General features: G+C 35.7%; 1 protein-coding gene across 2 annotated transcripts in view; it reads right to left on the bottom strand.

Annotated features, from left to right (window-relative positions):
* SLC24A3 (solute carrier family 24 member 3) overlaps positions 1–25,204 on the bottom strand; it is a 721,614-nt gene that overhangs the window by 364,832 nt on the left and 331,578 nt on the right. The gene's annotated exons all lie outside the window — the stretch shown is intronic.

Raw genomic sequence — 25,204 nt, forward strand, 5'->3', positions numbered from 1 at the left:
TCCATGTGGGATGGTATAAGGTTCTGTGGTCCTCACAAAGACTTTAAAGACATGGAAAATGCTCCCTTCTTTTTCTAAGCATCCTGGTATAGTTAAAAAAGTAGTCATGTTTCACTCTATCAAGGGATCCCAATCTTTCACATGTCAGACATTTTTTCTAATAATAAGGTTATTATGCTGGTAGATCAAAGGAAAGCTGCAGAATTAACTGGTCTGGATTTTATCAAGCACCTAATAAAGTCATGATAACCCTATGGATAAGATGGTGAACCGAATGATAGTACAGTTAAGGTGATTCAGAACTGTTTTAAAAATTTAGACCCAAGATCAAAGATTAATGGATTGATATTAAACTGCAGGAAAGGCTCTTATTTAATGCCTCAGAGATCTGAACTTGGTCTTGTGTTTTTAGACAATTTAATCAATACCTAAGAAGAAGACAGAGATTATGCCATAGAAGAAGGCATAGATTTATGGATGACATGAAGTTGAAAAGAACTATTAGATAACATACTGTATGGAAAAATCTGGATTTAAAAGACTTTGATAGAGCAGGGCAATTAGTTAAATCTGAAAAAAAATTATGGGAATGAACATCACAATTGCATTCATGGGTAGACAACAGTATATGTGAAACAGGACTGGAGGCTAGTGGACTGTAAGCTCAAGTTGATTCAACAATGTGGTTTGACAGCCAAAAAGGTGAATGAAATCATAGGGAACACTAACAAAGACTCACAACCCAGGATCAGAGAGGCAACTATTACCTGGCAAGTGCTTCTACAGGGGAGTCCAATCTTTATTCTCTATTAGCATTTTTACAATGGGCATAAACATATATATTTGGCATGCTTACCAAATTTGCAAGTGTAATAGTTTATATTTTGGTCATGAAATATATAAATTGGCCACGAAATATAAATATAACACACACACATATACACATATATATATATATATATAACTGGGCATGAAATCTAATAAGTTTAGGTGGCAGTCTATATCTGAAATAACCTCAGTAAATTAGAATGTTGGTTTGAATCAACTGAGATGAAATTTAGGGCAATTAGGTGGTATAATGGGTAGAGTGCTGATCTTGGAGTCAGGAAGACTCATCTCCATGAGTTCAAGAGTGACCTCAGATACTTACTAGTTATATAACCCTGGGGAAGGCACTGAATCCTGTTTTTCTCAGTTTCCTTATCTGTCAAATAAGATAGAGAAGGAAAGGAGAAACCCATCCAGTATCTCTGCAAAGAAAATCCCAAATGGCATTACAAAGTGTTGGACATGACTGAAAATAACTGAACAAATGTGAATTCTTTCACTTGATTCTAAAAACCAATTTAACAGATGCAAAACAGGGAAGGCTTGCATTCTAAGACAAATTCCTTAGAAAAAAAAGATCTGAAGGGTTTTTTTGGGGGGCTAAATGATCCAGATCTATTAGAAGTTGATAAGTTAACATGTTCAGTTCTTGCCACCACATTTTAAGACCACTCATGACCTTGTGTGCCTCCAGAGGAGGATAATCAGATTGGTGAAAAGTTCATGATACATGAGGATCACCTAGAGGGAATGGACCTATGAAGGCTGAGGGAAAGAAGTCGTTGAGAGGCAAGAAGATCTGTTGGCCAGTAGAATTGTCAGTAGGCAAAAGCTGCAGATGCAGATTTCAATTTGGTATAGGGAAAAGCTTTCTAATAATTTGTTGTTGTTCATTCATTTCAGTTATATTCAACTCTTTGTGACTCCATTTGGGATTTTCTTAGCAAAGATAGCAGAACAGTTTGCCATTTCCCTCTCCAGCTCATTTTACAGATAAGGAAACTGAGGCAAACAGAATTATTTGAGTTGCCCATGGTTACACAGCTAGTAAGTATCTGAGGCAACTCTTGAATTCATGAAGATGGATCTTCCTGACTTTCAGCTTGGCATTCTAACCACTGTGCATTCTAATTAGAAGAGTTATTCAAAAGTGGAATTAATTCTTTTTGGGAAATGTAGGATTACTTCTCCTTTGACATAGCCAAGTAAAGGTTCAATGACCACTTGTCAGGTACATTACAGAGGAAATTCTGGATCAGTCCCAGGATGCAAAATATGGCCACCAAGGGGCATTTCAGCTTAGAAATTCTGGGATGCTACTGATCTGTCCAGGCTACATCTAAAACATTGTGCTGAGATGTAAGTTCCATATTTTAAGAGTGTTAGGACAATGTAAAAACACCTGAATACTTGTGGCAGAGAGCTCTGTGTACTATTGCATGAGGGATTTTGAGATCTAGACTTAGATCTCAATACAAAAACCACCATAGGGAAGAAGCCAATAATTAAGATTCTATGACTTAGCCCATATTAATGGATCTTTTCATCTCCTCGAAGATATGAAGTTTCTTTAGGGAGCAGCCAGAACAAAATGCTTGTCATCTCTTTTGGTATTGAAAGCACATGATACAGATCTTATAACAACATTTATAAAAGCAACATGTTCTTGAAGACAAAATTATGGGCTAGTAGTCAGAAGGTCTGGGTTCTAAGTTTGAATCTTATTACCAACTTTTATTATGATGTTGGGCAAATTTTTGGGCTCTCTGTGTCTCAAGTTTTTTATCTGTTAAGTGGAGATAAAACAATGTCTGGCTCAAATAACCTGCAAATTAGCTTGCCAACTTCCTCTATTGCAGAGTTTTATCTTTGGGGAACAAGAACTGCAGACAAACCCCCTCATTCCCCATAATTTGTTTAAGTTCTATGAGACAAAATTTGACCTTTTCTTACAGTAAGTCCTTTGGGTTTATCAAACATTTGGCTACTGTGATTCTGTATTTTATAGATCTCATTTGTTCCACTGATCTATCTCCCCATTTTTAAACTAGTACCAAATTATTTGATAATATTACTGTGTAGTATAGTTTGGGAACTGGTACTACTTATTCTCCCTCCTTTCCAATTTCCCCCCAATATTTCCTTTAAGAATGTTAATTCCTTTTGTTTCCTTTCTCAATGGAGGGGAAGGCTGGAGAGTGGGAGAGAATTTGGAAATGAAGATTAAACAAAAAGAATCTTGATACTTCCTGATGGATTTATTATTTTTGAACAATGTGAAATTGTTAATATTTTTTCCTAACTCAATAAAATAATCTTTTGGAAAGTTTGATTGGTCTGTAACTGAATAAGACAATTTATTTAGGAGACTGTCATTTTTATGATACTGCTATGATCTATTTATGAATATTTCACATTTCTCCAATTATTTAGGTCAAGATAAAATTTGATCTTACATAGCTCAAGATTATTCATTCCACTATGGTATACCTTTTGTAGGGGGTACTAGCAATTGAGCCATAAATTCTGAGAAAAAAATAAACATATCCTTCCCCCATCCACCATGATGGACACACTGGAGAAGAAAAATCAAGGTAAGCCTCATTGCCATATTTCTCTCTCCTCCATAAATACTCATTCATTCACTCATTGCTCTCAGCTTGAAATACAGTTAGCAGAACCACTGGCTCTCTTGCCATGCCCTAGCATTCTCTCCATACTCAAGAAGCTTCAGATCCATAATCTTTTATCATATCCCACAGCACTTTACTTTCTTTCAGATTCCTGTAGTAGGAATTATGATATTCTTAGCTCCTTCCCCAGATATCCCAGCAGCGATAAGAGGAACTTGGCTAGGGAAGAGGTAGAGAAAAATCCTAATAGAGCATCTTCTAAGCAGGAGTGATATGAGTATCCAGAGAGTATAAGTGAAGGTGTTTTGGAAGCTAAAGCCTTTTACAAAAGTAGGCTATTGGTTTTAATGCTGAGACCTTCAACACTGCTTTACTTTGTAAAACCCCAAACTTTCCTCACATGTAGTGTTCATCTTAGTAAACTCTGTGGTGAACTTGAAAAGAAACTTTAAGTAACAACTTCATCAAAATGAAATGCCATTCCGGGAAAGGTTGGAATTGAACTGCATAAACATGTCAGGCTTATGAACAGCACTGATATCTCAGGGATCAGTCAATATTTCTAGAATTACATAGCTGTGGTCTAGCACTGCAATTTCACTAGCCAATTAGTTTAGTGTGCAGCTACTCTCCTTTTTGTTCAGGGATTCATAACCTTTTTTTTTTTGTATCCATGGGCATATTTGGTAGAGACTGGTAAAATCTATGTGTCTCTTTCTGAATATTTTTAAATGCATAAAATAAAACACATAAGATGATAAAGGAAACCTTTTGAAATGTGGTTGTCAAAACATTCTTTCAAAAAATAACTTCACTGACCCCCACTGCTTTAGTCATCAACATTTGTTCAATGACCACTGGAATTTTACAACTGCTTTAAAGCACAACACTAAAATTCAAATCAGAAAATATTATTTTAATAACACAGAAAAGTGGCAAGGGTGCTCACTTGTACCACATATTTAAGAGAGACTTTCAAAAGCACAATGTCGCACATAGGAGAGCCAAGTGGCCTAAGTTTCATATCTGAGAGAACTGATTATTTTAGAGCTAATGACAGAGAGGGAGGAAACAAGTTTTGAATTAAGCACTTTGATTTTAAATATTATCTCATTTGATCTTTTCAACAATCCTCCAAGGTAAGTGCTATTATTTTTTCTCTTTTTAGAATTGAGGAAACTGAGTCAGATAGAAGTTTCAGTGACTTCCTTAGGTTCACGCAGCTAGTGTTATAGATTATTTTAGAGTTTTTTGACTTCTAAGCCCAGCAGTCTTTCCATTGTACCATCTAGCTGCCTCTAACTGATAGATCAAAGCAGGGAGGAAGAGAACTGGTTATGAAAAAAAAGTTAGTCAGGGAAAGAGCAAAAAGGACCTGAGAAAAGGAAGAGGTCACATGTTCTTTTTTCTAATCTAGAGTTGCTAATGTAAACCATTAATGAGGTTTCAGGCTGTTATAAAGTTTCTGGACCAGGCAGGTTATGATCTTCTCCCTACTGATGGTCTCTTCATCTCAAACTGCAGCTCACAACTAAATCCATGCCCCACAAACCCAGCTGTCTTTACCCACATGCATCTCATTTCAGGGATTGGATGTTGGCAAATGAAATTTGAATTTTAAAGCTGTTGAATTCATTTGTGCAGTGACTCTTAATACTCTAATCCTCCTGACATTCCCAGAGTTTAAATCTTTCTTGTCATTTCACATTTGGTTAACCACTAACTCTTTGCTGACCAGTGGCTTAATCAGTACACACTTGCTCTGATATTTTCTGTACTAGAAGAAACTTTGAGAATGGTATGGATTTCCAGAGTTGGGCTCTGGAATTTCTCGTTTGGCCAGTGATGATCATATTAATTTCAATCTATAAATGAGCATAATGGTTTTGCTTAAAATTGGTATGATTCTACTTAATTCCTCAGTAAATCCTTGCTTTTATCTTCTTCTTCCATCAATCCACATTAAAGATAGCTCGTGTCTAATACCACCCAGGTTATGTATAGCAGAGATAGGATTTAAACATATGCCCTCACTTAAATATTACTTAAGTCTTGGTCATGTCTCCAACTAGCTAGGTTGTAATCTCATAACTAAGTTATATTCTAGACTTCATGTATCTCTCACAATATCTAGAACTATATTATAAAAAAGGGGTAATAAATCCTTATTGATTGGCTAATTACTAGGCAAATATCCAGATTATTTGGTCTCATTATCTTTTTTCCCTAAAGCAACAATCTAAAACACTTGGATGTAAACAAGCAACTATTCATTGAATGATGTCTGCCTCATTAGAATTTAAGCTTTTTGAGAGAAGATACTGTGTTATATATAACTATGTGTCCTTAGCACCTCTACTAGAACCACAAAGTAGGCTTGTTGACTGAAGAAATGAATGAGAACTATGATTATATTGATGTATCACCATCATTATTAACTAAAATTATTTATAATATCAATGTATGATTCACGAGATTCTAATTCAACAATTATTTATTAATGCCTATGATGTGCAAGACACTTCACTAGCTGCTAGGGACATAACAAACACAATTAATCAATAGGTATTCATTAAATGTCTACTTTCATAAATTATTGATAGGTAATTGCCTACTATTGATAGGCTGGTAATAGAAAAAAAGGAAACAAGCATTTCTTGAGCTCTTACTATGTTCCAAGCATAGAGTTAAATGTTTTATAAATATTATCTCATTTGATTCTGACAACTCTGGAAGACAGGTGCTATTATTATTTCCATTTTTCAATTGAGGAAACTGAGGCAGATAGAATTTAAGTGATTTACTGAGGGTCACACAGTTGTAAGTATCTGGTGCTGGAATTCTCAGACCTTTTTGTTTCCAGACCCAGTGCTCTATCTTCTGTACCACTTAGATGTGTCTGGGCAGCAATGGAAAGATAAATAAAAAGAATGCAATTTTTCATCCTCTGGAGGGGCTTATATTTTAACGAGATTAGAAGTGTGGACATAATGACAACATTACAGTTTATAAAAGGCAAGTAAAGCAGTGAGTCCAAGTTTTTGAACTGTTTTTACTTTGCATCAATATTTTCTAAGCTCACATGTCTAAGGAACTCTTTGTGGTTTTCTGAAGTGATCTAGGAATCAAAGCGTCAGATGAAACTTGATTTGGAGTTAGAAGAGACTTTGAGGTCTTCTAGCTGACACCCCTCATTTAACACCTCAGATAAGAAAATTAAGGCTTAAAAGATTAAAGGGGGTAGTTACTTATAAGCACAAAGAATTTAGGAATATGAAATAAACTCCAGGACAAAATAGGTTTTGGAGCAACTCATAAAAACCAAAGTATCCTCTCATGATCATGATATTGCCATAGGTTGTTTTTATGAAAATATAATTTCATATTTACTTTTAAAAAGAAAATGTCATAAATTTTGGGCTTTTTCCTTCCCATTTCTTTTCGCCACTCTATAGAGAATGTCAGGGTTCAATGAGATTCTCTAGGATTCTAAAAATCCAACAGATCTTTGGTTTCATTTACATAATGCCTCCTCCTTCATGCCAAATAACTTTTATTTAGAGCCTAACACCAGTACCTGGTACACAATAGATGCTTAATAAATGCTTGGTGACTTCAATATTCTCTTTGTCTATGTTTTCTACATTCTTTTATGTTACATATTGCTTTCCCCCAATAGAATATAAGCTTTCTAAGAATAGAAACTCCTTCATTTCTGTTTTTGGGTTTCCAATAATAAGTCCACTATTTAGTACATAGTAGGTGCTTAATGAATATTAATTGATTTATCAACTGAATAGATGTAAACTTTAGTAGAATATAAGTCCCTTAAAGACAAATTTCTTCTCCTTTCTTTGTATCCCTAGAATCTATCAAAGTACCTTGCCCACCGAAGGGCTGAATAAATGTTTTGTTGAATTGACTTGAATCAAGTATTCCCTCTGACAAAAATAAATGAATAAAATCAAAGAATGCCAATCTGTCTCATTCAATTCTTGCCCATGATCTCCATCTATAAATCAGCCATAGGAGGTATATTCAATGTGCCATAAAACAGTTTGGGAAAGACTGATTAATTTTCATGATGTTAACCATTAGAAAGATGTCCATACATAATTAGAGCCCCAATATTCTCATGTGGCTAGAATGCTTTTCCAGATTCCAACAATGTAAGAAATTCAGGATCTCTGAATTTTCTGAAATTTATATTGATTCTTCAAGATTTTTAGAGAAAAAAGAGCTAATTGACTAGTGCAATAACTTCCTGACAAAGACAGACTCAAACTGATTCCTTATTAATGGTTTTCTCCCCAAATACTTATTTTGATATCTAGAATACTCATGATTCTCCAGTATTGTGCAGTAACAAATACTGGGGCTTTAGAAATGATTAATTATTTAAGAAAATTGGTAATGTCCTTCTTGCCTAGCTTAGAACTTCTTAGAACTTAAAACTGGAAAAAGCTAATGTTCATGAGCCAAAAACATGAAGTTTACTCTAAAAATGGTTATATGTCTATAAAGATTGTCATCTTGAAATAGAAGACTTAACCATTGAGGCAAGTTCAGAGAGGGTAGGGTAGAGAGTGGAGGAAGTGACTGGTGATAGTTCAAGGAGTTGAGTATGGCAGTTCAGAAGGAAAATTTTTATTTGAATTTGAATTTTTCTGCCTCTTATTCATGTAAGAAGGCAGAGAATGAGAGTGACAGAATCTCAAGAGTCTGAGAGTCTCTCACCAGTCATCTCATTGAATTAATTGTCTTCTAGCTTCCAATTTAAAGGATCACAGGATTTGGATTTGGAAGAGGACTAAGGGATTCTTTAATGTAGCTCTCATTTTATAGATGCAAAAATAAGTCTACATTGATGTCCATTAATTGGGAATTCTACCATCTACGCTACATAAAGGCCCTGATTAGGGCAATTTTGGCTATTTGTTGCTAATGTTTTTTAAATAAATGAAGACATTTGAAGACTTACCCTAGGAAAATTCACAATTTGAAATCTAGTCCACTAAGGCAAGTCAGTTATTTAGGAGCTCTTAAAACTTCAGCTACAACATCAAATAGTATTAAAACCCTTTGGCTTTCGAGAATAACACTGAGGGATTAGGTTAAATTAGGCCAAATAATTAAAATATGTCTTTGAAATAATGGAATTTCACTACTTTTTAAAATTGATGCAGACTGCCCACTACAATAATCTACCCTTTCTTTGATTCTCACAGTGCTCCCATAAAGCAAGTAACATTCTCTGCATTTTGGAGACTAGAGAAACAAATATAAGGAGTCAGATAAAATTGTTTGTCTAGAAAGTGATATTAGAGTCAGGATTAGAATTCAGGTGCCATATTACACATTAAGGACTTTCTCCATTTAAGAAATCTAATCATATCTTTAGGAATGTTCACTACTTAAAAAGCTTGAGATTCCCACAGTTTCAGCATTTATTCCTCCACTTAAGAGACTGTGAAGATAAAAAAGGAAATAATAATAAAGTAATAAGAAGGAAGAGAGCTAATATTTATGTTGCATTTTAAGGTTTGCAAAGCACTTTACAAATATTATCCCACTTTATCCTCATAATATCCCTGAGTAGCAGGTACTTTGTCCCCATTTTATACATGAGAAACTAAGGCAGAGAGGGCAAGTTAAATGACTTGCCCAGTGTCATATAGTTTAGTAAGTGTATAAGGGCAGCACTGAAGTAATAGATGGTACAGGAGATAGAGCGCTGGGCTTGGAGTCAAAAAGACCCGAGTTATAATATGGCCTTAAATATTTACTACTTGTATGGCATTGGGCAAGTTCCTTAGTTATTGTTTGCCTCAATTTCTTCAACTGTAAGATGGAGATAATAATAGCACCTACCCTTTAGGATTTAATAATACATATTTGTAAAGCATTTAATATAGTGCCTGTTACATATTAGGAGTTATACACAATCTAGCTACTCCTCCTTCTCTTCCTCCTCCTCCTCCTCTTCCTTTTCCTCCTCCTCCTCCTCCTCCTCCTCCTCCTCTATTATTCATTATTGTCTTGTAAGTCCAAATGCAGAATTCTATCTACTATATCACTTAGTTGAAATGCACTGTTGTTCATGTTATTTCATTTGGTTTATACCAATACTATGGCAAGTAGGATGAATGTTAATATTTCCATTTTATAAATAAAAAAACTCAGATACTGAGAAAGTTGAATGACTGATCCAATGTGACATTTAATAAGTGGGAGAATTAAGATTCCAATCCAGTTCTTTTATATGTAAATCTAAGGCACTTTCAACTTCAGGAATTCTTAATCTGGAAGAGGAGGGCCCATTAACTTGTTGAAAATTGGATTTAAAGATGGTTTTCCTTTGTGATTCCATACATTTTATTTTACCTGGGTAAAGACACCATTCTGAGAAGGGATTCATAAGTTTCACCAGATTGCCAAAAGGGTCAGACTGCCTTACCTTACCAAGGACTTTGAGGGAACTGGGGCCATGGTAAATAGGAGAGGAAAGTTTTTTTGAAAAAGGAAAAGTTAAAATTGAGAGTAGAAATTTTGTGTATCTGAACATATGCTTCTGAATTTTCTCAGACAAGGCAGTCAAGCCTCTTGCATGCACACTCAGTCATATCCCCAGAGACACACCCTTTCCAGTCAGGTCAGTGTTGAAGTTTTCTTCTGTATTTTAGGAATGACAGCCACCCACACATCACAAGCTGTATTCATCTGCTTCATTGATTCCACCGGCAGGAAGATCCTTTTTTTTTCATAGGAATTCCCTTTTAAGTTCCCTTCTACACAATTAGTGCTAAGTCTGAGGACAGAAGGTGCATTTTGACACACAAAGAAAAAATGATGAGAGAAAGGCTTGCACATCAATCAGATCCAAAATCAAGGAGCCCATTAATATAGATATTCTGGAGGAACAGGCAAGGTTGCATTTCTTAACTCTGACTCCTTGTAACCCAGCACTTAAAACTGTCTTATACCTAAAGAAAACCTGTTTAGAAGGGAATCCTATCCTGATTCCCAGATTGCTTGTGAACTCGCTCATCCTTGAAATGACTTTCTATTAATTTTATATATAATTAATAATTACTTTACCCTGCATTTGTCCCCTCTCCCACCAAATGAATTTAATTTCCTTGAGAACAAGGACAATTTCATCTTTGTCTTTATAGCCCTAGGATTAACATAGTGTTTGGTACAATGTATGAACGAATGGTCATCTACACTTTGTTTAAAGGAAAGGACAAAGGACAGAGAAATAAGGAAGGAGGACTCTCAATTGGAGACAGTTAATTAGGTTAAGATTGGAAAGGAAGAAGCTTATTTGATACCAGGGCTTCCATCTCTATCCATTCACATCATGGCCACAGATAATTGTCCACTTCTACTTTACCCTGACACTCCAGTTTCTCAGGCAGTGATAGCTCTCTCCTCAATAAGCCCTAATTTCTGAACAGACGACACACTTTATGTAAATTTTCTTGGAAGATGGAGATATCACGGCAAACTTGGAAAGTAGAAGTTTGCATTTGGTACTTCCTCATCTTCCTTTCTTCATCTCTAGTCATCCTAATCTCTATCTTGCCACTGGACCCAGATGGCTCTGGAGGGGAAAAAGAGGCTGCTGACTTTGCAAAGTCCTCTCTCACTTAAAATCCAATTCCCTCATATATCATGGCATTATCTTGCTGAAGTCAGGGTCTTCTTTAAGAGCAAGGGACAAACAACATCCCTTTCTTCAAGTTTCTACAGCTCCTTATATCTCCCTTCCCTACCCTGCAGTTCTTCTTTGGGTTCTTGCTAAAGGTGAGGCATTTAGCCCCGAAAAAGTAATTTTTTTGTTCATAACCCCACCTTAACTAGCTCTCACCTGACTACAGCATTGTAGCTTGGGAAACAGATCAAGTAGAATGTGAGAAGCTCAGCATAGCTGCCCATTCCTCAAATCACTAAGGGAACTTGGCCCACAAATTCTCATCCTCCATAATTTGCTACCATTCATGGGCATCAGCTTATAACTTAGACACTTAAGAGACTACATCACCAAGAAGCCAGTTCCCCTCTGGCATGCTGAGCAGCACAGAATTCCAAAGGCAACAAAAAACTGCTTGTATATCCACCATCTATATTCAAACATACTGCCAAATACTTTCAACCTTAAATTTAGGTTTAGGTTTTAAAAAAAGAAAAGAAAAGAAAACTCAAAACCAATGAAATGAAAGGGGCCAAATTCTTCATCCAATGTCCCAGATATGGCCAAATGCCTCAGTAAAATTTTTCCCGTTTGTTTAAATTAAAAAAAAAAAAAAACAACAACTTAAAAATCTTCCCTCTTTGTTTTGTTCTTTTGAAAGTCCAACCTCAGTCAGCTACTGCTTATTAAATTTAATCTAATCAAAGATGTTGTACAAAAATGAAATTACAGCCAGGGTAATTCTTATTTTGAATGCATGATACCACCTGCATGAAGCACTGGGGGCTGGGGTGTTGTTGAAGATTTGGTCAAGCAAAGAGAGCAATCAGCTCTGATTTATTCATTTGCGTCTAGATATACATTGATTATAAGCAAAATAGCATAATTATCTATTAGTAATTAATTCATTCCTTCCCAATAAGGATACACACACACACACACACACACACACACACACACTATGACAACAAGTTTTCTTCAATGGTTGTTTTGTTCTTTGTTCTCCACTCTCCTCTCTCTACCAACTCTTCCTTGGAGATTTCATCCACTCTTACTGCTTCAGCTTCTATTCTTGTGTGGATGACTCTCCAAATCTATCTCTACAGCTCTGTCTTTTTTTTCTGTCTTTCAGAGATATATTTTGAACAGCCAGATGGATAACTCTGCCTATATGTCTCAATTAGCATTTTCAACTCATCAGGTTCAAAACGGAATGTTTCTTTCCCTCTTACTTGTTCCCTTTCATCCTGACTTCTTTTTTTCCTTCTTCCATCAATAGACTCACCAATAGACCAGCATTCTAGATGCTCAGTTTTGAAACTTCACGCCACTTGGATTCCTCCTTTGCTTTTATTCTATGTATGGAAATTCCAATTCCTCTCCTTTCTATCTCACCAAAATCCTCTCTACCCATTATTTCCTTAACATACTTATTGCTACTACTCTCATTTAAGCATTGCTTTTCCTCTTACTATTCTAATAACCTTTTAACTGCCTCAACTGCCTCCAAATCTTTCCTCCCACAATCCATCCAATCCATAGTATACTACAATGGATTTATGATTTCATCTCTGTAGGTATTCCTTTCACCCATTCAGACTACAGGATGCAATTGAACTAATCATGTTCAATTTTTGCCCCTGTTCTCCATATATCCTCCAAAGGAAAACTACTCAAGACAATGTAGTCCTTTCCCTGGTTCTCTTATTTCAGGGACATCCAATGTGCCAAGTATTCTATCTCCTTCTTGCCCCATGCTTGGTGAAGGAGCTAATGATAGTTTTTTAATGACACTTCAAATCTACGACACTATGACTTTTATTTATAACATTAATGTTCAACCTACTTACATACAATACATTTTCCCATGGACATTTGGGTTAATTGTAATTCTTCTGACTTATTGGAATTGCATTATTTATAGCAATATAGCATCAATGACAGAAAAGTGGTTCCATAGAAATGAAATGATGTGGGAGAATTGAGTTTAGGATCTTTGAAAGTACTGAGCATGATGCAGCTCAAGCTCTTTTTCCAACTTAATTTTAAAATCTAATGATAATACCTACCTAAATGGAGGTTCTCCACTTGACACCTTTCAATGGATTCTCATGTTCTACTGAATAAAGGCTACATTCTTTCATTTGACCCACAACTTATTCCTAACAGTTTTCAATCCTTATTTTTCTTTACTCCCATTGTGTACTCTATGTTGTAGGCACTTAGATTATTCACCATTTCTTTCCATGAACAATTAAGTGAACAGTCAAAAACTTGAAGTCAGTTTGCCTTTCAGAACAAAATGATTTGGAAGGACAATTCTTAGAAGGGCAACTCAATGACAGGTTAAATTCTGGAATCTCAAAGTACACTTTGCAAGTATTTCTCTCATTCCAATCTACCAAACACAAAAATGCATTTGCCATGAACCTGGGAGATCATCCCAAGTCCTACATAGGACACTGAGGATATGGGTGTGTCTCTCAAGTTCATTAAAAAGATTTATGGAAGTTATCAAGATAGGAAAGACAGAAAAAGGAATGAACTAATGCTTGGGGTCCTCCAAATTGACTTGACTCTAAGTCCCTTCATGAATCTAAACTTGTGTCAAGAACTGATTAAGATTTATATGAATCACAGAATCTCAGAAAAAGCAGGGATCTCATGGGTCACCTAGTCTAAGGCCTAAGAGAAAGACTACCCTCTATTCAAATTTAACAAACTGTAATATAGTTTCTACTTGAAGACCCCCATAAAGGAGAGCTGGTTATGAAAGGAAGTCTGCTTCATTTTTGGATTGTTCTAAATATTAGGAAGTTGGTTTTTCTTCTTGGCCTGAGCCTTTCTTTGGGAACGGTATTGGAGAGCATTGATAAATATTCTATATAAAAAGTGAAAATTTACTACTTCTTAACTAAGAAAAAATATTCATTATCTAAAAAGGAGATGTCTCTCCCAAATGTCCTTTCATTTTTTGTTGCCCTTTCCCCTCCCCATATCATGTACCCCATGTATTGAGCCTTCTCTCTTCATTTCCTACTACCAAAATCTGAATCTGCTACCAGTCACTTACCATTCAATATGAATTTAAGTCATTGGGTGTTTCTTACAGAATTTGGATTTGTACTCTATTAAAGGAATAGAAGTTATCAATGAAGTTGAGGGAAGTGTTTTGGAGATGAAAAGAAGATATTTCGTAGCTACTCTGAAATCATACCATGTATGTGGTTGCCTACTCCACCAATGGTTAAAGTTGGTCATGACAGACATTTCTGCAGCAAAGTCATGACTAACTGGAACCATTACAAAAAAAAATCATCTTACATTTTGGTAGCATATCTATTTTTAGAAAAGCAAAAGAAAATGGGATAGTAAAAACTTTCTTTGCCTGACAAACAATAGACCAATAGACTGAAATTGGCGGGGGGAGTACAAGGAAGAAGAGAATGTGACTTTGGAGAGTGATCTTAGTTCATTCAAAGAGGCAACAAAATCTATTCAAGTTCCATTCCATTCCTTCTTGCTTCTCCTACATATCAGATACTCCCTCATTTTGAAACCCTGATTAACTTAAAGAAGATGCTAGCAATTGGAATGGGGAGGTCAAGAGAGGAATGAAAGGAGAACTTCAGGATTTATTGTTTGTTCCCCAGGCCCCTTCAGAGAAGCAAGTAGAAAATTATTTAGAGGCAACAGAGATGATGCTAACTGAGCCAAGATTAATTACTTAGATAGTCAGTGCTATCTCTTTTGGCTAAATGAAGAGCTGAATTGACTTTAGAGCTGTTGTAGGTAGGTAATCCTAAGGAAGAACCATAGTATTAAAGAAATTTAAAAATGTTAAATTATAGAATTTATATTTATAAAAGGACCTTAGAGACCACAAAATCATAGGATTTAGAGTTGGAAGCAATTTTGTTAGCTCTTTCACTTTACAAATGAGAACACTAAGACCCAGAGAGGCTAAATGACTTATTTGCTCAAGGCCACACGGATAAGCAGAGGAAAAAGTCAAACCTATAACTTTAGATTCAAAATGCAGTATCTCTTTCCATTACAACATGTTGTTTGGTTATTTTCAGTTGTTATCAATTGGGGTTTTCTTGGCAAAGATGCTAGAGTGATTTGCCATGCATTTCTCTGATTCATTTTATACATGAGGAAACTGAGGCAAGCAGGGTTAAGTGACTTGCCCAGGATCACATAGATAGTAAATATCTGAGGTAGGATTTGAACTCGGGAAGGTAAGTTTTCCTGATTCCAAGCCCAGTGCTCTATCCTCTGGGCCACCTAGTCACCTGTCATCTAGTTAGTCAATCCTTAAACATTTGTTGAGCCTATGTACCAGATATTGTGTTAAGCGTTAAGGATTCAACAAAAGGTAAAATCAGTTATTGCTCTGAAGGACTTCATATCTTAATGGGAGAGACAATATGTGAATTAGCTTGGGATGGACAAGATATATAGGGGTGATGAATGCAGGGAAATCTCAAAGGGGAAAGCATTAGTGATTGGGGTCTTGTCCTAATCCTTTATTTTTCATAGATGAGAAAACTATGAAACAAAGGCTTTTCTCGAGGTCATTTCAATTAAATGCCACAAACATTAAACACTTAATATGTACAAAGTACTTTTTAATAGTGAAAATGTATTAAGTGTTGGCTCTGTGAGGTTTGGGGACTCAAAACAATGGGAGAAAAGAAAGCCAGCTAACCTCTTTCCAGGGGATTGATAGACCTCGGGTAAGTCAATTGTATCTTTAAGAGATTTTCTTATTTATAAAGGGACATGCAAATCATTCACTCAACATATGAGGAAATAAGATCTCATTCTGAAGCACTTTGAAGAAAGGGTCTCATACATATGCAGGAATGCTCTAAACATACTCAATCACTACGCCATACCTCCCCACAAGCATTCAACCAAGTGCAAGCAAAATGATTCATGCTGGAAACCACATCCCAAATTACCCAGTGACAGGCCTTGAATGGACTGTACCTTTTCCCTGAAACCCAGATTCTGGGAAACTGTGCAAAACCCCAGCAAAACTCAGCAGCAGAAGAAAAGGCAAATCTGTCATATTAAAATAGGCCCAAGAAACAAAAAAGGAGGAAAGAAAGGAAAGGAGGAAAGAAAGGAAAGGAGAAAAAGAAAGAAAGAAAGAAAGAATAGAGGAAGGAAGGAAGGAAAGAAAGAAGGAAGGAAGGAAGGAAAGAAGAAAGAAAGAAAACAAAGAAGGAAGGAAAAGAAAGAAAGAAGGAAGGAAAGAAGAAAAGAAGGAAGGAAGAAAAGAAGGAAGGAAGGAAGGAAGGAAGGAAGGAAGGAAGGGAGAGAGGGAGGGAAGGAAAGAAGGAAAGAAGGAAGGAAGGAAGAGAGAAAAAAATAAATCACCATTTTAAGATCATTTTATCATGTATTTTGTACAATGAATTGATCAATTTCCATCTGAAACAGGACAACTAAAATGATTTGAAATCCATGAGGCAATTTTTTTTCTTATGAGGAGAGATGAAAGGAATTAGAGATGATTTTTAGAAGTGAGTCTCGAAGCTTATAGTCTTTTCAGAAACAATTCCCATTGGTGCCAAGGTCTCTGGAGAATGGCAGGATGGGTTTATGAATTTGTGAGACTAAATGAGTTGTGTGAAATAGATAATAGGGAAGGAGTGACAGTCAATCAAGGGTCTTATATTTTGCCCTGGAAAGGAATAAAGGAGGCCACAAAGACCAAGTGCATACATGCAAAATGGATAAAGTGAAATACTTTGTCTGGCAACAAGTAATTAACCTGTGGACCTCTCTGTTGTCAAATGTTATTAAGAAAGGTGCCAAAACAAATTAGACATTGGTAGGGAAGAAATCTGTACTTAAACCAGTCGCAAAGGGATAAGATTACAAAAGCTATTAATCATCAAGCTCTTTCTGTTGGCATATAGCTTCAGGGTAGCTATTCAGCTAATCGGGCCTTAAGTAAGATAATTCTTCTTTCTAGGACTTGGTAGAGGTCTATAAAGGGCATTTGGAGAAATTCATTGTGTGGTGCTTTTATCAAGGAAACGGAGACTAAGCTCTCCAAGGCCAAAGGCCAGACAGTATTTTTGCTTAAACCAGTACTTACCTTTGAGGTAAGCAAAATACAATTAAATAAACCAGATTTAGACTACTGGAGCAGGTGGCCAATGTAAAGTTTAAAGAGAGAGTGGGGCAACCCCTATTGTGGATTATTTGTGGTAACTAGGAAGGCCAGACCTCTGGTTTCTAGATATGGATTCCAAGCCAGAATTAGCAGCCAATAGAGGCTGGGGATTTTTATCAGCGAATATAATTGCATTTGGGGCAAAATATAGCTTTTTGTAGCTGATTTGATGAATTCACAATAGAACAAATCTATCTTTTTTCCTCATTTTCTTTGAATTTGGAGTTCATGAGGTCAAAAAAAGTTTTTTTTTTCTCTTTTTTAAACATTAAAGAACATATACAATATCAGAGAAAAGGAAAAATAAACAAACAAAAAAATCCCTGAGGACCATAGCACTAGAACATTTTCTAAACTGATTTATATAGTATTGACGAAGGTCAAAAGGTCTCTTTTGAAAAAAAAAAGGTCCCTAAAAATACACCAATTATTACCAAAAAAATCAATAATCCCTGAAATTTACAATGGCATCTTTCCCATGGGATGGGGTGGAGATGGGAAAGGTACCATTTGTCATTTTGAAGGATGGCTGGGATGGGCTAGCATCACCAACACAAGGCTATTTTCTCATATCTGCACTCTTGTATCATTGCTCAATCCTGGTCACTAATTGAAATCTCCAGAAATAGCCAGGATGACAAAGGAGCACTACCTGAAAATAAGTGATGTCTTCTTTTTGACAGTGCAGAAAGGATTCTCAGAGGACTTCCAGGCATGGGTAGTCATGGGTAATGCACCCAAGGTGCACTGAACATGCTCTTTTGCTTTCCTGAGTAGGATCTTTTCACATAAAGTTATAGCTCAGTGCTACCAAAGAGTGATCCCACTAGTAACTGCATTTGTATTCTCTTTTCTAAGTCCAAAGGAAAGCAGACTTCATCCTGTGAAGTGCTTTGTAAAGCTCAAAAAGTGACGAAACAGTAGGTGATGCTTTCTCAATCACAAACCCAATCAGCAATTGCTTAATAAAATCTTAGCACTGAGCAAAGCAGTTGTGACATCTGCCCTTTGGGGGTATGTGACCCTTGGGACAATCCAACAGGAACATTGTAAAGGTTACTCTGTTAAAAAATGTCTGCCCTCCAGGAGGCTACAGGACTGCTCATTGGACTTTTGTTAGCTAAGCTATAAAATGAGGAGATAGGGTGAATGAGCTCTAAAAGTTTTCTTCCCAAATCCTGTGATTCTATGGCACCCATCCTTTGTATTATGCTCAACCCTGCAGGTCCTTCGTTAAACCACACATTTTTCTAACACGTTTATTCCCTGACACCTAATTGTGAATGAACTTATCAAAGTATTTTGAGGAGAAAGGGACCTTAGAGACCATTTAATTATTTTACAGAGGAGTGACTTGCCCAAGATCACAGAGACAGTAAATGACTCAGAGTCTGAACTTGGGCTTCTAGATACAAATTTGTTGCTTTGTCCATTTATGATGCTGCCTATGTAACATGGATTCTTGATAGCAGACAGCTAGAAAGCATAGTAGAAAGCCTAGTTCAATTCCTGCCTAATATATTTATTAGCTATGAGATCTTTTGAGGGGTTGAAGGGAATCAGGGTTAAGTGATTTGCCTAGGGTCACACAGCTAATAAGTGTTTGAGGTCACATTTGAACTCAGGTCCTCCTAGTGGTCTATCCAGTGCTTCATTTAGCTGCCCCATTAGCTATAACTCAAAAAGGGCCTCAATTTTCTTATTTTTAAAATGAGCTCAAGCGCTTTTAATTTCCTTTCTAGTTACTTGACATAGTAGGTCACTTAAATGCTTTAAAACTTATTAACTTCTCTCTCTATGTAGTAAAAGAGTTAGATATTTGAGGGTGTCGAAGGGGAAAGTGGATTTAAAGATAGATTGATTTTTCTGTCTTTTATATTGTACCTGGAGCTGTCCCTCATGGTTATTGCTTAGCTGGCTTAATTTTGAAATAGGTTTCTTTTGTATTTCATATTTCTTTGTTAGGTGTCCTTCAAAGAGAGCTCCACTAAGAGTGAAATGGGAACAAGGGGAGATGCTTTCCTTTAGCTTAACTGGGCTAGAATCAGAGAAAAGACTATATGTACCCTGAAAGATTCCCTTGAGGTTGGAAGCTTTGTGGTGTAGTGTGGAGGTGTTAAGATAGGCAGTTGGGGTACAATGGATAGACTACCAGGGCTGGAGTCAAGAAGACTTGTGTTCAAATGTGGCCTCAGATATATCTATGTGACCACTTACACTCTGCCACCACTTCCTCATCTTTAAAATGGGAATAACAGTACCTATCTCCCAGTTCTTGTGAGGATCAAATGAGATAACTAAAAAGTACTATTATAAATGTTAGTCATTATTATGAATCATCTAGAGTCAGGAAACCTGGGTTCAAATCCAATTTCAGAAATTAACTAGCTATGTGACATTTTCTTTACCTCTCAGATTCTTAATTTCCTCAATGGAATAATCAAATTTACTAATTTAATTATAATTAATTATAAATCACCTATCTCACAGGGTTGCTATAAGAAACTACTCCTCAAATCTCAAGGTTACTTGTACATACATATTTACATACTTACATACCTACATAGTCTTTAATATGTGGTAGAAAGGAGGACAGTGAACATTTGACTCTTGGTCATAATCATCTGAAGCTTTTCCATATGAAGGGGAAAAAGGCTTATCCCTTACATCATTATTATTACCTAATCGAGTTTCTTTATAAAGTCTATTCACATTCTGTTCAGAACAAGAGAGAAGAAGAAGGGAGGAAAGAGGCTCTTCTTTGACTTCCTCCCTTTATTCATTCTCCTTCCAATTAGTTTTTTGATTTTATTAGAATTATACAATTTAAAAAATTTGCCTTAAAGGTATTTTTGTCAATTTCCTATGGTTTCCAACTTTAAGGTCTATCCTGCCATTAAATCCTCTTATAACAAAGAAAAACAGTTAAACAAAGCAGGGTGATAGTGTCCGGTAGAATACATAGTATCTTACACTCCTAGGCCCTGACTTCTCCAGTGAGAAAAAGGAAATGTTCTTGATCTTGTATTTTCTGCAACCAAGGGTGGTTACTACAATTAATATGAATCCAAGTGTCATTTTTCTTTATGTTTTTGTAGTCATTGTATCTAGGTTGCATTTACTTTTGTAAGGTATTGGGAGGGCCCTTTTCTTCATTCCAGTGATGATGGAAGATGATTTGTTTGTTGAAAGTGAACTGAATATTTTTCTGATTTTTCTTCTCTACAAAGGACTCATGTGTGTCATATTGTGACAAGAAAGTCATCCCAGTCTCCGTTTTCACAATTGCTGAGATTTCTTTTTTCAAGCATAAACATTTCTCTGGGCCAACATATAATTATGGGGTTTAAAAAGAATAGTCTTTCCTAATTCTTAGCTTCTTGGGGAAAATAGGTAAAAAGAAAGTTCTCTAAATAGTAAAGCAGTGATTATTTTAAGGTTGTTTTTAATTAAATCCATATTTTATTGGGGAGTAAAGGGAAGATGTAAATTTTTTTTTCTTAAGTCATCATCATCATCTTGGATTTACATCATAATCCATCAAAAAAGATGCTGGGTACATTTATATAACCAAGTGCACACAACACTAATGATAGACTAGGAAGATGAAATCTTGGCTGAACAGATGCAATATTCTGGAAGCAAGTCAACTGAGGCTGACAGATCAGAGAAAGACAAGGCAACCTAGTGGTGTGATGGAAACATCACTGGAAGTCAGGAGACCTACATTCTAGTTCTGGCTTCTTGAACAATGGAAAGTTTAAATAGGAAGGAAGTTGAGAAATAAAGAACAACAAGCTTTTCTTTACAAAAAAAGGATGCTACAATGCAGGGAAGCCAGGAGACTTGCAAAGGTCACATAGGAAATTAATGACAGGATAGGGGCTGGAACCAACTTTTGGGACTCAGAATCTTATACATTCAGTCAAGAATTGAGTGGACAAGTTTCATGGAGTCACTTATCTTCTAAAGCCCCAGATTCCTTCATTACAGAGTTGGGAGGAATCTCAGTGGGATCTAGCCTAATGCTCTATGTCAAACTATCAATCACTCAATGCTTTACCATGAAGCAGGCATTGGATTAGGTCCCAAGGATATAAACAAAGGCAAAAATAGTTTCTGAACTCAAGTTTATATTCTATAGGGAAAGACAAACAACTGTGACAAATAAGATACAAATATAATTTTGTTATTGTTCAGCCATGTCTAGTTTTCTGTAACCCCATTTGTGGTTTTCTGGATAAGGACACTGGAGTGGTTTGTCATTTTCTTCTCCATCTCATTTTTTAGTTGAGGAAACTGAGGGAGACGGGGTTAAGTGACTTGCCAACAGTCACACAGCTAGTATATGAGGCCAGATTTGAACTCAAGAAAACTCAAAAAGATAATTCTTCCTGATTCTAGGCCTAATACTCTATCCATGGTACCACCTAGCTGTACAGTCTCAAAAATAAAGATACTCATCCCTGTTGGGACTGGGAATGGACTTTTGTAGATGGCAAGATTTAAACTAAACCTTGAATGAAACCAGGAAAACCGAGAGGCAAAGATGAGCTAGGAAAACATTCTGGGAATCAAGGATAGCCAAAGTAAAGGGACAGAGATGAAGTTGGAATATTGAGTATAAGTAATAGCAAGTAAAATACTGTAGCTGGATTACAGTATATGGAGGTTGCCTAAACAAGAATCCCTTCTACAATGTAAAATTCATGTAGCCTCTGCCTGAATACCTCCAATGAAGGCAGGAGGGCACTATCTCCCAAAGCAATCCATCCTGTTTTTGGATAGTTCTGTTAGTAAGTTTGTCCATTGATTATGCATAAGCTGGTATCTCTAAATAGTCACCTAGTTATTACTCTTAGCTCTATCCTTCAGATACTAGCAAAACAAGTTTAATACCCAATTTCACATGACAGATATAAAAATTAGTATTGTATCTCCTTCCTTATTTGTGAAATGAAGGAGTCACAGCTTCATTTAGTACAAGGTTTCTTAAACTTTTCCCACTTGTGATCCCTTTTCTCCTGAGAAAGTTTTTATGTGACGCTAAGTATGTAAGTATATAAAGTAGGTATACAAATCAAATATTTACAGATGATAAATCATAACTTCACCACCCCCACATTCAGTTACATAATCTTATATGGGATTAAAACCTAGTTTAAGAAACTTTGATTTAGAAGGTAGATCTTAGAATTCAGAATGGTCTCTAAGTTTCATTGTAGTTCTACAAATATGATCCTGTGTCCCTCATATGTTTCCTTCCCAATCCTTGCCCAGGCCCAATATTCTGAATTCCTTCAAAAGGTCCTCAAAAGTTAATGTCTAGTCTTCTCACTGTCCTGGCCATCCTCTTTTGGACACTGTTAATTTGTCAGTGTATTTTCCAAAACATGGTGTCTAGGGATAATACCACAACCCTAGATGTGGTTAGAGCAGGTTATAGTACAACAAAATAATCATTTCCCACATTCTGACCATTGTGTATTTTTTAATGTATCCTGAAGTAACATTCACCTTTCCAATTGCTGCCATACTGCTGACTCAAAGTGAGGGGTAGTCCAGTAGAGTCAAATTCAAACAGAAATGAGGACCTTTAAATCCAACACAAGGTTCTCTGCAGGTATATACTAACTTAAAATACAACATATAAACATTATCTATATTTTGTTGTATTTTTATTGATTTTGTCAAATATTTCCCAATTACATTTTAATTTAGTTTCAGGAGGTAGTTTGATATGTTTACTCTAAAATACTCCTTTCTCTAAAGTTCTCATACTTGTGAGCTTGCTGTTTTTTAATGTTGAATACATAATTTTTCATTCATTCATTTATGTGACTTTGTGGATTTCATTGGTGTAGGGAAATACCAATGAGGAAGTTCCCTCTATCAATGTACATTGACAACTTTTCTATATTTTATAGTTGCCTAAGGGAGCACATAGAAGATTTTCCCAGTATTAAAATCTAGGTTATGTTAGAGACAGTACTGGAACAAAGTCTGAGGCTAGCATTATACCCACTAGACCTACCTCTTTATGTTTATTCTTAAGAAATGTCATCTTATTAGATTCTGCCAATTTGTTCTAAATCACTGGCATCTGGAACAATGTTAAATTCATAGAACTTAAATGAAAATCTCTTGTTCAGCTCCCTTGTTCTGTAATTTAAAGGAATTCTTCATCTAATTCTCCATTTACTCTTAAGAGTTAAAAACCTAGAGACTTTCTGTGGAGGCAACATAATTGATTTCCACTTTCATGAAAATTAACTTTGTAAAAAGGGATTAGATACTTATAATTTGATGAGGTTCAATCTCATAGGACTACTAGAAAGATAAAACAAAATAATATATTTTATATAAAGTACCAAAAGCCTCAAAGTGCTACACAGATATCAGCTATTGCTATTATCATTATAATTATTAACAATATCACCATAAACCACACTTAGCAGAGTGCCTGGCATACAGTAGGCAAGTAATAAATGTTTGTTTCCTTCTTTGTGTACAAAGAGGGAAGTCACATTGCTGATTTACTGGAATCTTGGCAAGAAGTGAAAAGTACTTTTTTAGGGGCATATAAGTGGTGCAGTGGATAGAGCACCAGCCCTGAAGTCAGGGCTTCAAATCTGGTCTCAGACACTTTACACTTACACTTCCTAGCTTTGTGATTCTGGGTAAGTCACTTAACCCCAACTGCCTCAGCAAGAAGCAAAACAAACAAACAAATAACTTATTTCCCTTAATACAATGAAATTTATTTTAAACATTAATAACTCTCTAAATTTAAAAGTTCTTTTTTTCTTCCTCCAGCTTGACAATGAAAGTTTCACTCATCAATAATGAGTGAATGCCATTCTTGAGGTTAGAGAATTAAGTTGCTTTTGAGTTACTTGTAGGAAACATACAAAGAAAAAAATGGATAGAAGATATTTTCCCAATAGGCTCACTGAATATATTGTAACTTCACAAATGAAAAAATGCTTAAATGGATTTTTTTCTCTCAAAATTTAACTAGAAAAAAAGAAATTCACATTTACTTGGGATCAGTTCAAATCAGTTTAGCCACCAATGCTATAACTTTTTAAATGTCCATGAGTTTCAAATGGAGTCTTTATTTTAAGATTCTGGTGATCCGGTCTGGCTGTCAGCAAAAGTGTAAAGAAGGCAATTATTCTTTAGTCCTCGGACATAGCATCATCTGCATTTTTCTCATAATCATTCTCCCAGATGAGTGTACTTTGTGACCTGTGAATTTCCAGATGTAAATATCCACCCCTGACCTCTCATCTATGCCATAAGCCTGTGTTTCTCTTGTCAGCTAGAACATCTTCACTTGTATATTCTTTTATTACCTTCAGCTCAAGGAGCTTTTCAGAATAGATGAAGAGTTTAATTTCATATAATTCCATTATGTAATGGAATTATATGAAATTAAACTCTTCATCTATTCTGAAAAGTCTGAATAATTTTATTATATGAAATTAAACTCTTCATCAGTTCTGAAAAAATCATTGCTCCCTCTGGGCTATCTTGGTAATAATAATAATAACAAGTATTAATATAGTTAATATTTTATAAGCATTTTAAGGTTTGTAAAAAGCTTTACATGTATTAAATAAGTTCATTTTCACAACAACTCTATGAGTTATGTGCCATCACTATCTTCATCATCATCATTTTATTAATGAAGAAATTGAAACTTAAAGGAGATAAAGGTTTGCCTAAAATCAAATAGCTTATAAGTCTTTAGGGAAACATTTGAATTCAGTTTTTTGGGATTCCATTTTCATAATTCTCCTATGCCACATGGCTGCTATCATTTCTTGTTTTAGTCCTGGGGCCATC

Source organism: Sarcophilus harrisii, chromosome 2 (genome assembly GCF_902635505.1).
Source record: "Sarcophilus harrisii chromosome 2, mSarHar1.11, whole genome shotgun sequence".
Taxonomy (NCBI): domain Eukaryota; kingdom Metazoa; phylum Chordata; class Mammalia; order Dasyuromorphia; family Dasyuridae; genus Sarcophilus; species Sarcophilus harrisii.